At 36.4% G+C, this 12,127-nt stretch overlaps 1 protein-coding gene across 4 annotated transcripts in view; it reads left to right on the forward strand.

Annotated features, from left to right (window-relative positions):
• LOC143026678 (nucleolar complex protein 4 homolog B) overlaps positions 1-12,127 on the forward strand; it is a 136,165-nt gene that overhangs the window by 41,982 nt on the left and 82,056 nt on the right. Inside the window, exon 1 of one of the 4 annotated variants that reach the window (XM_076187483.1) lies at positions 8,989-9,310. The exons of the other annotated variants lie outside the window; for them this stretch is intronic. The gene's annotated coding sequence lies outside the window, so the exon portion shown is untranslated. Of the gene's footprint in view, positions 1-8,988; positions 9,311-12,127 lie in introns of those variants that run through there. 4 annotated transcript variants of the gene reach the window in all.

Genomic DNA, 12,127 nt, shown 5'->3' on the forward strand with positions numbered 1-12,127 from the left:
TTAATAGTGTAGTTTGATCCATACCACCAGTGATCATAGATAGCGGGCAGGACGAGTCGTAGCTTTGGTCCGTAATATTACAGAGGATAAAAACGTAACTTCTCTTTGATCATATTACATGAAAATCACACATTTTAAAGAAAATAGTTCAAATAATTTAACTATAAGTCTATTACACTAATAACATAATAGTAAGAAACTTAATAGAGTGAAGTTTGATAAGATGGCGGGATGAATGTTGATGTTGTTATCCGATAATACGACCCGATAGAAAAAAAAACTAATTAGTACCACCGATTTCTCAGCTCTACCATAACACGCTGCCTTTATTTTGGTATAAAAATAATCCGCGAGACTAGTAGTTTTCGTTATTTTTAGTTGTCCGCACTCTGAATTCATTTAGCTCATTTTTTACGCTGAAACATGAACCAATTTTCGATTTACTGCTGAAAGCAAGCCGCCATGTTTATCTTATGTTTTTATGTACCGACATGTAACTGATGATGTAATTGTTTGAAATTTACTACGATCGTAGTAAATACACTCGCATAACATATGTATGAATGAAATATCCGGCGGTATGTAAATTTGGCCGTTTGCATGGCGTGCGCATAAAATGACGCGCTATTGTGCTCCTCATCGACGGTGGCGCCTCTGGTGGTGTTTGACCTACCTATATGGTACCAACTTGGGCTATTTTATAATTTTGGGGTCTCACTAAACCCCGACCAAAGTCGACCAACGCCGACCAAAGCCGACCAAAACCACACAATGATGGTTTTTTATCAAATGCATAATTTATATATAAAAAATAGCATATTGTTGCATTATTTGACCTATTTTCTTTAAAATGTGTGATTTCCATGTAAAATCATCAAAGAGAAGTTACGTTTTTATCCTCTGCAAAATTACCAACCGGCAATTAACGCCGACCAAACCCAAACAATGACGGCTTTTGCTCAAATGACAAAAACGTATTCTCTTTGATGATTTTACATGGAAGTCACACATTTTAAAGAAAATAGGTCAAATAATGCAACCATATGCTATTTTTTATATATAAATTATGCATTTGGGCAAAAACCGTCATTGTGTGGTTTTGGTCGACGTTGGTCGGCGGTTGGTAATTTTGCAGAGGATAAAAACGTAACTTCTATGATTTTACATGGAAATCACACATTTTAAAGAAAATAGGTCAAATAATGCAACCATATGCTAATTTTTATTCAATATTATACATTTGAGCAAAAGCCGTCATTGTTTGGGTTTGGTCGGCGTTGGTTGCTGGTTGGTAATTTTGCAGAGGATAAAAACGTAAATTCTCTTGGATAATTTTACATGGAAATCACACATTTTAAAGAAAATAGGTCAAATAATGCAACCATATGCTATTTTTTATATATAAATTATGCATTTGAGCAAAAACCATCATTGTGTGGTTTTGGTCGGCGTTGGTCGACTTTGGTCGGCGTTTAGCGAGACCGATAATTTTGCATTCTAAGCTATTTCAAGTATTTATTATTTATACATCAAGTTGTACATTTCCACAACTCCACTAGAACTTTGTAAGACTTCTTTATAATCTTAAGAACTTCAACATTTTGATTTTAGTTTTAGGTAACCATCAGGAATTCATAGTGAGAAACCTTGTAATTAAGAGTTACCCTAGAAACAAGGAAGAATGTGTATATTTAATACCATGCAAACACTGTGATAAATGGTGTATTGGCTGACCACAAGCCAAGGTTCATAAGAAATTGTTTTAAGTAAGTCTTAGTCAAATTGATAGGACATATAATCCAGTTTGATTAAAATTAAAGTTATGATGAATTCCAGGAACATTTAAGCAGTGATATTTAACATGAAACTTGGTTGTCCAATAGCTCTTAACCTAACCATTCCATAAGAAAAGGTATTTTTTAGAAATGCATACCTACACAATATAGCAATAGATAATTTGATATTGATTTTATAAATTATAATACATCAACATGATATACGCTTTTCTTGGTGGAAATCACTAACAAAAACTTGCTAAAAAGCAAATACCATAGATACGCGCGAAAACAAACGTGGCGCCACCATCGTACTGGTACTGTTTACAATGACATATTTTGCGACCCGTTGGATTTTGTTTGGCTTAGTTTGAATGCTTTGAGCGTTCAGTGCATGTGCAGGATATTCAAATTATCTTGTTGTGCAAGTGTAAGCCCATTCTTTCAAAAGCAAACAAATATTCACTGATTCAAACATAAATTTGGTTATCAACCTTGGCAAGTTAGTTTCCTGAGTAAAAATATTAAGGTAAGACATCGGTAACAAAATATTTTAATGCAAGAAAACTGTTTTTTAACCTATTTCCTCCTGGATATGAACAGCTCAAGATTGTTGGGTATTATACACTTGGTGATTTGTTGACCCAAAAACCTTCACATACCAAGTTGCATGTGCGCCGAATGGCCTACCGGCTCCAGCACTTGGCCTTCAAGCCTAAAATTCCATAAATCAATCAATCAACCAAGTTGCATGTCAATTGGGCCAGTGGTTTGGATTTTATTGATTATTTCTAAATTGACAACAGTTGACATGACAACATGATAGGTTTTAGTAAGAGTGGTACCATTCTTACTAACACCTACCAAGTTGCACGTCAATTGGGCCAGTGGTTTGGATTTTATTGAATATTTCTAAATTGACAACAGTTGCCATGACAACATGATAGGTGTTAGTAAGAATGGTACCATTCTTACTAACACCTATCATGTTGCCATGGTAACTGTTGTCAATTTAGAAATAATCAATAAAATCCAAACCACTGGCCCAATTGACATGCAACTTGGCATGTGAAGGTTTTTGGGTCAACAAATCACCAAGTGTATAATACCCAATGATCTTGAGCTGCTCATATCCGGGAGAAAATAGGTTAAAAAACAGTTTTCTTACATTCAAATATTGGTTTCTTGGTGCCTTACCTTAATATTTTTACTCAGAAAACTAATTTGCCGAGGTTGATAACCAAATTTGCGTTTGAATCGGTGAATATTTGTTTGCTATTGAAGTATCAGGCTTTATGATCAAACCTTCACATGCCAAGTTGCATGTCAATTGGGCCAGAGGTTTGGATTTTATTGATTATTTCTAAATTGACTACAGTTGCCATGGCAACATGATATGTGTTTGTAAGAATGGTATAAGAAGAAGGCCCTGCTATGTTATTGACATGCTCAAGTGATTTATTGACCCATAAAATTGAATTGGGCCAGTGGTTTGGATTTTATTGATTATTTCTAAATTGACAACAGTTGCCATGGCAACATGATAGGTGTTAGTAAGAATGGTATAAGAAGAAGGTCCTTCAATGTTAATTACATGCTCAGGTGATTTATTGACCCATAAAACCTTCACATGCCAAGTTGCATGTCAATTGGGCCAGCAGTTTGGATTTTATTGATTATTTCTAAATTGACAACAGTTGCCATGGGAACATGATAGGTGTTAGTAAGAATGGTATAAGAAGAAGGTCCTGCAATGTGAATGACATGCTCAGGTGATTTGTTGACCCATAAACCTTCACATGCCAAGTTGCATGTCAATTGGGCCAGTGGTTTGGATTTTATTGATTATTTCTAAATTGACAACAGTTGCCATGGGAACATGATAGGTGTTAGTAAGAATGGTATAAGAAGAAGGTCCTGCAATGTTAATGACATGCTCAGGTGATTTGTTGACCCATAAAACCTTCACATGCCAAGTTGCATGTCAATTGGGCCAGCAGTTTGGATTTTATTGATTATTTCTTACCGTATTTTCCGGCGTATAGTGCGCGACTTTTTTCCGTTGGAAGGGCCTAAAAATGTGGGGTGCGCGTTATCCGGTGGTGCGCATTATCTACGGCCTACAATAAAAATTCTGCGGCTGTGTGTGTAATTTTTTTCACAACGTGACGATGTTGGCCGTCACAAAGTCGGGACGGCACACTTCTCCGTGACGTTCCGTGAGAACAAGAAGAACAGCCATGGTGACATGAAAGAATACGCCAGCATGGGCTATATAAATATTTGGTATAGGTAGGTATCTATCGAATCTTATTTTTCATGTTTAAATAGGCTTAAAGGTCAGATATCAACAGATATACCATTCGCTAAAAATCATCGTATTGCTCGAAAAAGTACTTTTTAAAAGCATACAAATAAAGTTTTTACCTATTACAGAAGAATTGATTCAGAAAATTCACTTTTAATTGCGCCTCGCATACCACTTTTCCGAAGTCTAGTTATTCAGAATAACAATATTGTTTGTTTGGCAACTGTGACGTCACGAATGCAGAATTCCCCGAACCTTTCCCGAAGCGCAAGGGCGGAATGTTTCGAATAGCAGACGACGCAGTGAAATGAAGACAAAACTGTTTTTTGCCAAATTTGATAAGATGTAGATGGTGGAATTATATAGAATACTGTCAGTATGTTTTTTTTTTGTACATTAAACTGTAAATACAAAAAGTTATTGAAGTCTTGATATCTGACCTTTAAAGGTCAGATATCAAGACTTCAATAACATCTTATCAAATTTGGCAAAAATCAGTTTTGTCTTCATTTCATTGCGTCGTCTGCTATTCGAAACATTCCGCCCGTGCGCTTCGGGAAAGGTTCGGGGAATTCCGCGTTCGTGACGTCACAGTTGCCAAACAAACAATATTGTTATTCTGAATATCTAGACTTCGGAAAAGTGGTATGCGAGGCGCAATTAAAAGTGAATTTTCTGAATAAATTCTTCTGTAATAGGTAAAAACTTTATTTGTATGCTTTTAAAAAGTACTTTTTCGATGATTTTTAGTGAATGGTATATCTGTTGATATCTGACCTTTAAACACCATGAAACATGATCAATATTCATGATATTTGCCCATGTTCACAGCATCCTAGTTTGAATTTTTATGTTAGCTTTGTTGCTTCACTTTAGGTATGGTACAAATTCCGTTGTGGCCGTTCATAAACTCGTGTCAAACACCTGACTACAACACCCTCTTTCAGGAGTTATATTAACTAAACGTCACCTCGATGAGAGACTGTCCTATTTCACCACTGTCATTGTAGGTTCAAAGCTAAAACGAAACAGTCTGTAGTTTCAGTATTAAATAAAAATTGGTAAAGACGAATTATTTCCTCAAGATATAAAATGAAATTTTTCTGTATATTTTACTTTCAATAAACTTTTTTTGGAGAAAAGGGGGGGGGTAAAAAATCAGGTTTAACAGATACAAATTTAGAAGTGAGTTAAGTGCTCAACCTCCTGGGATCATTGATGTGACAAAAGCTTTAGGATTTGATGGGATCTCAGACTGGATACTTAAGAATGTAGGGAACAACTAACAGACAAGATCCACAGTCCTATTACATGTTCAGTGAAGTAAGGCATTGTTTCACTTGATTGGAAAAGGGTAAACATGGTGCCAGTTCACAAAGGTGGAAACAAGGAAACACTAGTAAATTATAGGCTAGTATCACTTACTAGCACAATCGTGAAATTATGTGAAAGGTTTGTGATGTATTGATGGACTAAATATCATAAAAAGGTGAACATTCTGATAGACAATCGGTTTGGCTTCAGATCTGGAAGGTCATGTGTGTTGAACCTTTTTAGCTTTAACTTGAGAGTGATTGATGTGCTGCAAGAGAGAGAGGAGCGGATGGACTATGTGTACCTGGACCTAGAGAAGGCATTTGATAAAGTACCTCACAGTTGACTTATGTGGAATTTGGAGCATGTTGGAAGTCTGAGAGGCAAACTACTAAAATGGATTAAAGACTTTTTGAAGGAAATATACATGAGGACAGTAGTAAAGGACAAGATGCCAAGCTGGAGAGCAGTAACAAGCAGAGTTCCACAAGGTTCAGTGCTTACACCAATATTGTTTCATATCGTATGTTAATGACATAATGGAAGGAACAACAAACTATGCCAACATGTCTGCACATGTCAAAAGTATGTGAAGAAATACAGTTTTCCATATAGATGTATAGATATGTGGAATAGCTTAGAAGGTGATATAGACCAAGCTCAAACAATACATGACCTCAAATCTAAATATGATAATTGGAAACCAAAGATATAGATTAAGTTGGGATCGTATATGAACTTGAGCCTAGGCATGTTAGAAAATTAGAGAATAGGAGACAGGACCCAATGAGCTTTGCTCCTTTCCTGTATACTACAGTTAGATAAAATTAGGTAACACACACACACACAATCGTCGGATTGACGGCGAAGATTGGAACTCCGGAAAAAAAACGCAATTTCCGTGGATTTCAACTACGAGGAAGTACATTTTTGTATTAGTATGGAAGGGGAAAGCTTGTGGTGTAGTAGAAAGGTAATGAAAGGGGAGAAGGGGAGGGATTACTGAGGGAAATGGAAGGAAATGAGGAGGGAGACAAACGGGCGCCCCCTGACAGCAGAAAAAATGTAAACAAGAGGTCTGCTGACGACACGGTAAATTGAAAATATCAGTAAAAGCATTAAGGTTAGAAATATAGGTAAGAACAACACAATGGAAAGTGAAAATGATAATTTCCATGGATTTAATGAGGGGGGGGGGATGCCAACCTCCCCCGATTAGCAAGTCTAGAAGAAAAACTAGAGAAAATGACCGAACATTGGGAGAGTAGGTTCGGTCAACTTACAAAGATAGCACAGAGAGTTGATAAATTGGAAGAGTTGAAGAAGGAGAACCAAACCCTAAGGAAATAGAAGAATTAAAAAGACAGTTAAAAGAAGTAAAAGATGAGAATGAAGAATTAAAGAGGAATAATAAGGAGAATAAAGAATCCATAGCAAAAGAAGTACAGGGTTGGAAAAAAGTCCAAGATAATAACAAAATTGTATTTAATGATATAGTAGCGCAACAGATGAAAGATCAAACTAAAGACACAATTATTAAAGTGATGAGGGAGGAAGAGAATATAGTAAGAGACTTGGTGGATAAAAAGAAACGTATAATGATATTGGGAATGGAAGAGAAATATAATACAAATTGGACTACAAGATAAAGGAGTAGAAGGAGAAAGTAAATAAGATATTGGAAGTAGTTCAAGAAGATGGAGCAGAGACAGGGAAAGAAATAGAAGAAATATATAGACTAGGGAAATGCAATACAGCTAAGACCAGACCAATTATGATCAAATTCAGGTCACAAACAACAGCAGAGATTATCTTAGCAAAAAAAGGGAAACTAGCAAACAGTGAACAATTTAAACAGATATGGATAAAAAGAGAAATGAACAAATAGGAAAGAGAGGATGAGAAAGCAAAAATACAAGAAGCTAAGGAAAAAAATGAGAACAGAACAGAGACAGAAAAAGAGAAATTCTATTGGAAAGTAGTGAATATGAAAGTGAGAAAATGGTACATAACAAAGAAAAGCGGAAGGGGAACAGAAAACACGATGGAAGTAGCAGAAAATTGAAAATGTCTTACACAAATATAGATGGCTTAATAACAGGCTTGAACAAACTGAATGATTACCTGAAAGAAAAAGAACCGGACATAATGGGAATTGTAGAGACAAAATTGAAAGGTCCACTACCACCCAACAGTGTAGGACATGGTGCATATAATTGTTGGATTAGAAACAGAGAGGTAAAACAAGTGGGTGGAGTTATGTTCCTGACTAAGAAGGATATAAATGTGAAGAATGTCACATATGGAAAAAATAGAGTAGAGATGATTATGATGGAAGTGGAAGACAAAGATAGGAGGAGCAGAAAGTATGTAATAAATTATGTGCCTCCTAAAACAGCCTCATGGGATGAGGGAGAACATAAAAGTATGTTAGAAGACATAAGGATAACATTAACCTCTTCACTCCGGGGCACATCGCACGTCAGGCAGCAGTAGCTGCCCAACGTGCGATGTTGCATCATAATTGCATTATAAAAAATAAAATCAGTGCTCAATCGTTCGTTCTCTTTCACCCGTGAATTTTGATAACCATAGAAAATATGATGAAGCCAGTTTAGAGAGAATGGAGGTTACGTAGGTACGACTACAATAAATATAATCAAGATGCTGACGTCGGTATCATCGCGTACCCACTTGCTCCTCATGCCACCTATGTAGGCGTCACCGTATGGAAGTGGTTAAATAAGATAATGGAAGAATAGTTATAATGGGTGACTTTAATTGTAAAGAAGTCTGCTGGGAAGAGATGACAATAAAGGGCAGAGAAGACTCATGGGGAAATGTACTACCGTATTTTACGGCTTATAAGACACACTTTTTTTTCCTAAAAAATACCCTGAAAAATACTAGTGCGTCTTCCAAGACGAATGTTGTATTGTAAGGCAACACCCAGGCTCAAGTGAGCTTTGACACTTGACCGATAGCGACCTGGATTTGTATGTTGAGTCATTACACTATGGTGTTAGCTTAAGTACTATTTAATTCAGTCTTTTATATGATGTAAACTCAGTACTTAGCTGTTACAAGTATTTCCAATACCATAATCCTTCCTGGAGCCTACTCGGCATGTGGAGAAAATGTGCCGCTCCCTCGTCTTATAGCAACACATACACACGAATGCACACACATGCCCCTGTGCCTTTATACCTTTATTAATAGAACATCCAAATAGCTTACTCGTACAAGCAAAAGTCAAAACTGCACTTGTGAATTATATTCACATTGATAAAGCCTGTGAAACACGATTGCAAAATAAAATACGAACTGCAGCACTGACGCGTTTGGTTTTTATGATTGGCGGATTCAGCTATTTTAATAACCTAAGTTATTCAGCCTCCCAAATTTCCGAATGACAAACCTCCGAAATTGAGGACTTTTACTGTATAAAAGGTTTGCCCACACTCTTATGTCGTGAAATATATCAGTTACCACCAGGCTGTCACACATATCACAACCTTTTTTGTCCTGGAAATTATCACCCATGGCTAGTTCATCGAAACGGTTTAGTTATACTATCGCATACAAGCTACAAGTTGTACGATATGCCAAGAACATGGTAACAGAGCAGCAGAAAGACACTTTGGACCACCGCCTACCGAAAAAATGATTTGGCAGTGGAGGAAACAAGAAGAAGAATTGAGTGAAGTTGGAAATTTTTAGTTTATTTTTATGAAAATAAAACCACCCTTGGACAATGAAAAATGTATAGTATATTTACTAACCACCAACTAGTATCATCGCCATACAAACAAAATCGGACAAGTGATTACGGTACGTAATGTAAACAATACGTCCAATACGTGCCTTCGCCCGCCACTAAAACAAGAAGAAGAGATGGACTGCTTCACTGTGTGTATGTATTTACCTATGATATTTTTATTTACATAGTTGTAAATTTGTGGTTAGTGCTCCAGCAAATTTGTAACGAGTGCTGAGACAATAGTGTCTTGTAGACTCCTTGCTTCTTATGTGTTTGTGTTCAGTGGTCGGGTATATGGTGAATGTGTTCTTGTATGAGAATGACTTTCTTCTTGGAAATTTCTTTCAAATATTAGGGTGCGTCTTCCAAGATGCAGCGTCTTGCAAGCCGTAAAATACGGTACTTGATATGATTATTGACCACACAATGACACAATAGATTCAAGAGAACACTAGGTATAGAAATGAAGAAGAACCATTGAGACTGGACCTAATAATCACATCTGAACCCAAAATAGTGGAAAAGATTGAATATAAGACACAAATAAGTAAAAGTGACTACATATTGGTTGAAATGGAACTAAATGAGGAAAGATACATTAAAAGAAATGAACAATATAGAAAAGGAAGATTGATGTATGAAAAAACAAATTTTGATAAAATAAGAGAATTCTCTCAAAAAGAAGACTGGGAAAGAATATATAGAAGAAACAACAGTGGAAGAGAAATGGAATATTTTGACAAGAATTTATAAAGAAGGAGTGGAAAAGTATGTCCCAAGACAAAAGCAAGAAAAAGAATATGTAAAGTGCTGGTACAACAAAAGTTGTAGAGAGTTAAAAGACAAAAGAGACAAAGCTTGGACCAAATGTAAAAAATACAAGACCTGAAAAATTGAAAATATGTACTAGTTATAGAAATGAATATATACAAGTGTGCAGAGAAGAAAAAAGAAAATACGAAAAAGATGTCATAGAAAAATATAAAGACCAACCAAAACTATTTTACAGATTTGTAAATAACAAACTGAAAAACAAACAAGATTTAGAGAAACTACAACAAGGAGTTGAATACGCAGAGGAAATAGAAATGGCAGAAATTATGAACAAGCATTTTAAATCAGTGTTTACAAGGGAGAACAATCAACCTAGTGATATCGAATGGGAGGAGCAAGTCCCCCCTATGAAAGAAATAGAAATAACAAGGAATGAAATAATGAAACACTTGAATAATTTTGATGTCAGAAAATTGCATGGACCAGATGAAATAGCAAACTGGATTTTGAGAGAATGCAGAAATGAACTGGCAGACAAAATACATAGCATAATAAACAGTTCATTGAAAGAAGGAAAAGTTCCAAAAGATTGGAAAAAAGCAAATATAGTACCTATATATAAAGGAGGAAATAAAGAAGACCCTATCAACTATAGACTAGTCTCTCTAACAAGCACGATAGCAAAAATTTGTGAAAGAATTATCAAAAGTAGATAGGTAAGGCATTTAGAAAAAACAACATACTAAACCCAAGACAATTTGGATTCAGACAAGGATGATCATGCGTCACAAACCTAATATGTATCTATTCAAGGCTAATAGATATAATACTAGAAAGAGATAGATGGGCTGATTGTGCATTTCTAGACCTAAGAAAAGCTTTTGACAAGGTGCCACATAAGAAGTTGCTTAAGAAATTAGAAACTACAGGTGCAATACAGGGCAAACTGCTGAAATGGATGGAAGACTATTTGCAAGAAAGAAAAATGAGAGTGGTGATAAGAGACAAACACTCTAATTGGGATGAAGTGATAAGTGGTGTTCCACAAGGAACAGTTTTGGCCCCAATAATGTTTGCTATATATATTAATGATATGGATGAAGGAATTGAAAGTTATATGAGCTTTGCAGATGATGCAAAACTATTGAAAAAAGTGAACACTGAAGAAGATTGTGAGTCACTACAGAATTTGCACCCAAGTATCTAAAACTATCCACTTCCAGTCGCTCTCCCTTAATGCTCACTTCCAGTCTACTGCCACTTTCACCCCTTGTACATCTCATCACCTTACTTTTACATCTCATCACCTTACTTTTACCCACATTTATCTTTAGCTTTCTTCTATCACATACTCTCCCAAACTCTGCCACCAACTTCCTCAATCCCTCCTCCGATCATTGTAACCAACCCCCCTGGGGTTAGAAATCAATGTTCAGTTTCTTCGTAGAATGTAACCAACCCCCCTGGGGTTACAAATCACAATGTTCAGTTTCTACACTTTATTTACACAGTTCACGCACAGTTCTCTATACTATGGTTCACAGGGCACGTCAGACACCGACCGCTCCTGGAGCTCTCCACTCCGTTTTTGTGGGGCGGAAGTGCTGTGTCTGTAGAATTCTGAGGTGCTCTTTAGTCACCTTGAAAACAATTTTAATAGGAAAATCCGGCCCTTTACATGGTTGTTAGTTCATAAATTATTTCTTATATCCCTTTTTATAATGTATAATATATCCAGGGGGCAAGGGTTGATTACTACTGTGTTGTCGTGTGTTATTCGGAATTGGCGATTGACCGCATTTATGTGTGCGTTCGTATGTCTGTGTGTGTATCTTGGTTCCGAGTACTCGATAACTGCTGGGTCAGCTTTCCTGCGATAAGTGCTGGGTCAGCTTGTCAGGGCGGATGTGTCTGGCGACAGAATGTCTGGGTGATGATTGTGACACCGCTCACATGATTTGTGGGAATGGTGATGTGGTTATAGTGATGTATACATATCGCCCTCCCCCTGGGGGTTAGGTGGCACCCGGCACCTAATGGTACATGGTTAACAAATATAATATTGATATATATATATATATAGTTATATAGTCAGAGACACAAAATCTTTGGGTGGTTATACGTGGAGAAGGGGGGGTGTGACGTTGAATTGATTATAAGGGTTCCAAGAGGACATGTTAAACAAGAAATAATGGG

Source organism: Oratosquilla oratoria, chromosome 6 (genome assembly GCF_046742065.1).
Source record: "Oratosquilla oratoria isolate Oo_2021 chromosome 6, ASM4674206v1, whole genome shotgun sequence".
NCBI classification, from domain to species: domain Eukaryota; kingdom Metazoa; phylum Arthropoda; class Malacostraca; order Stomatopoda; family Squillidae; genus Oratosquilla; species Oratosquilla oratoria.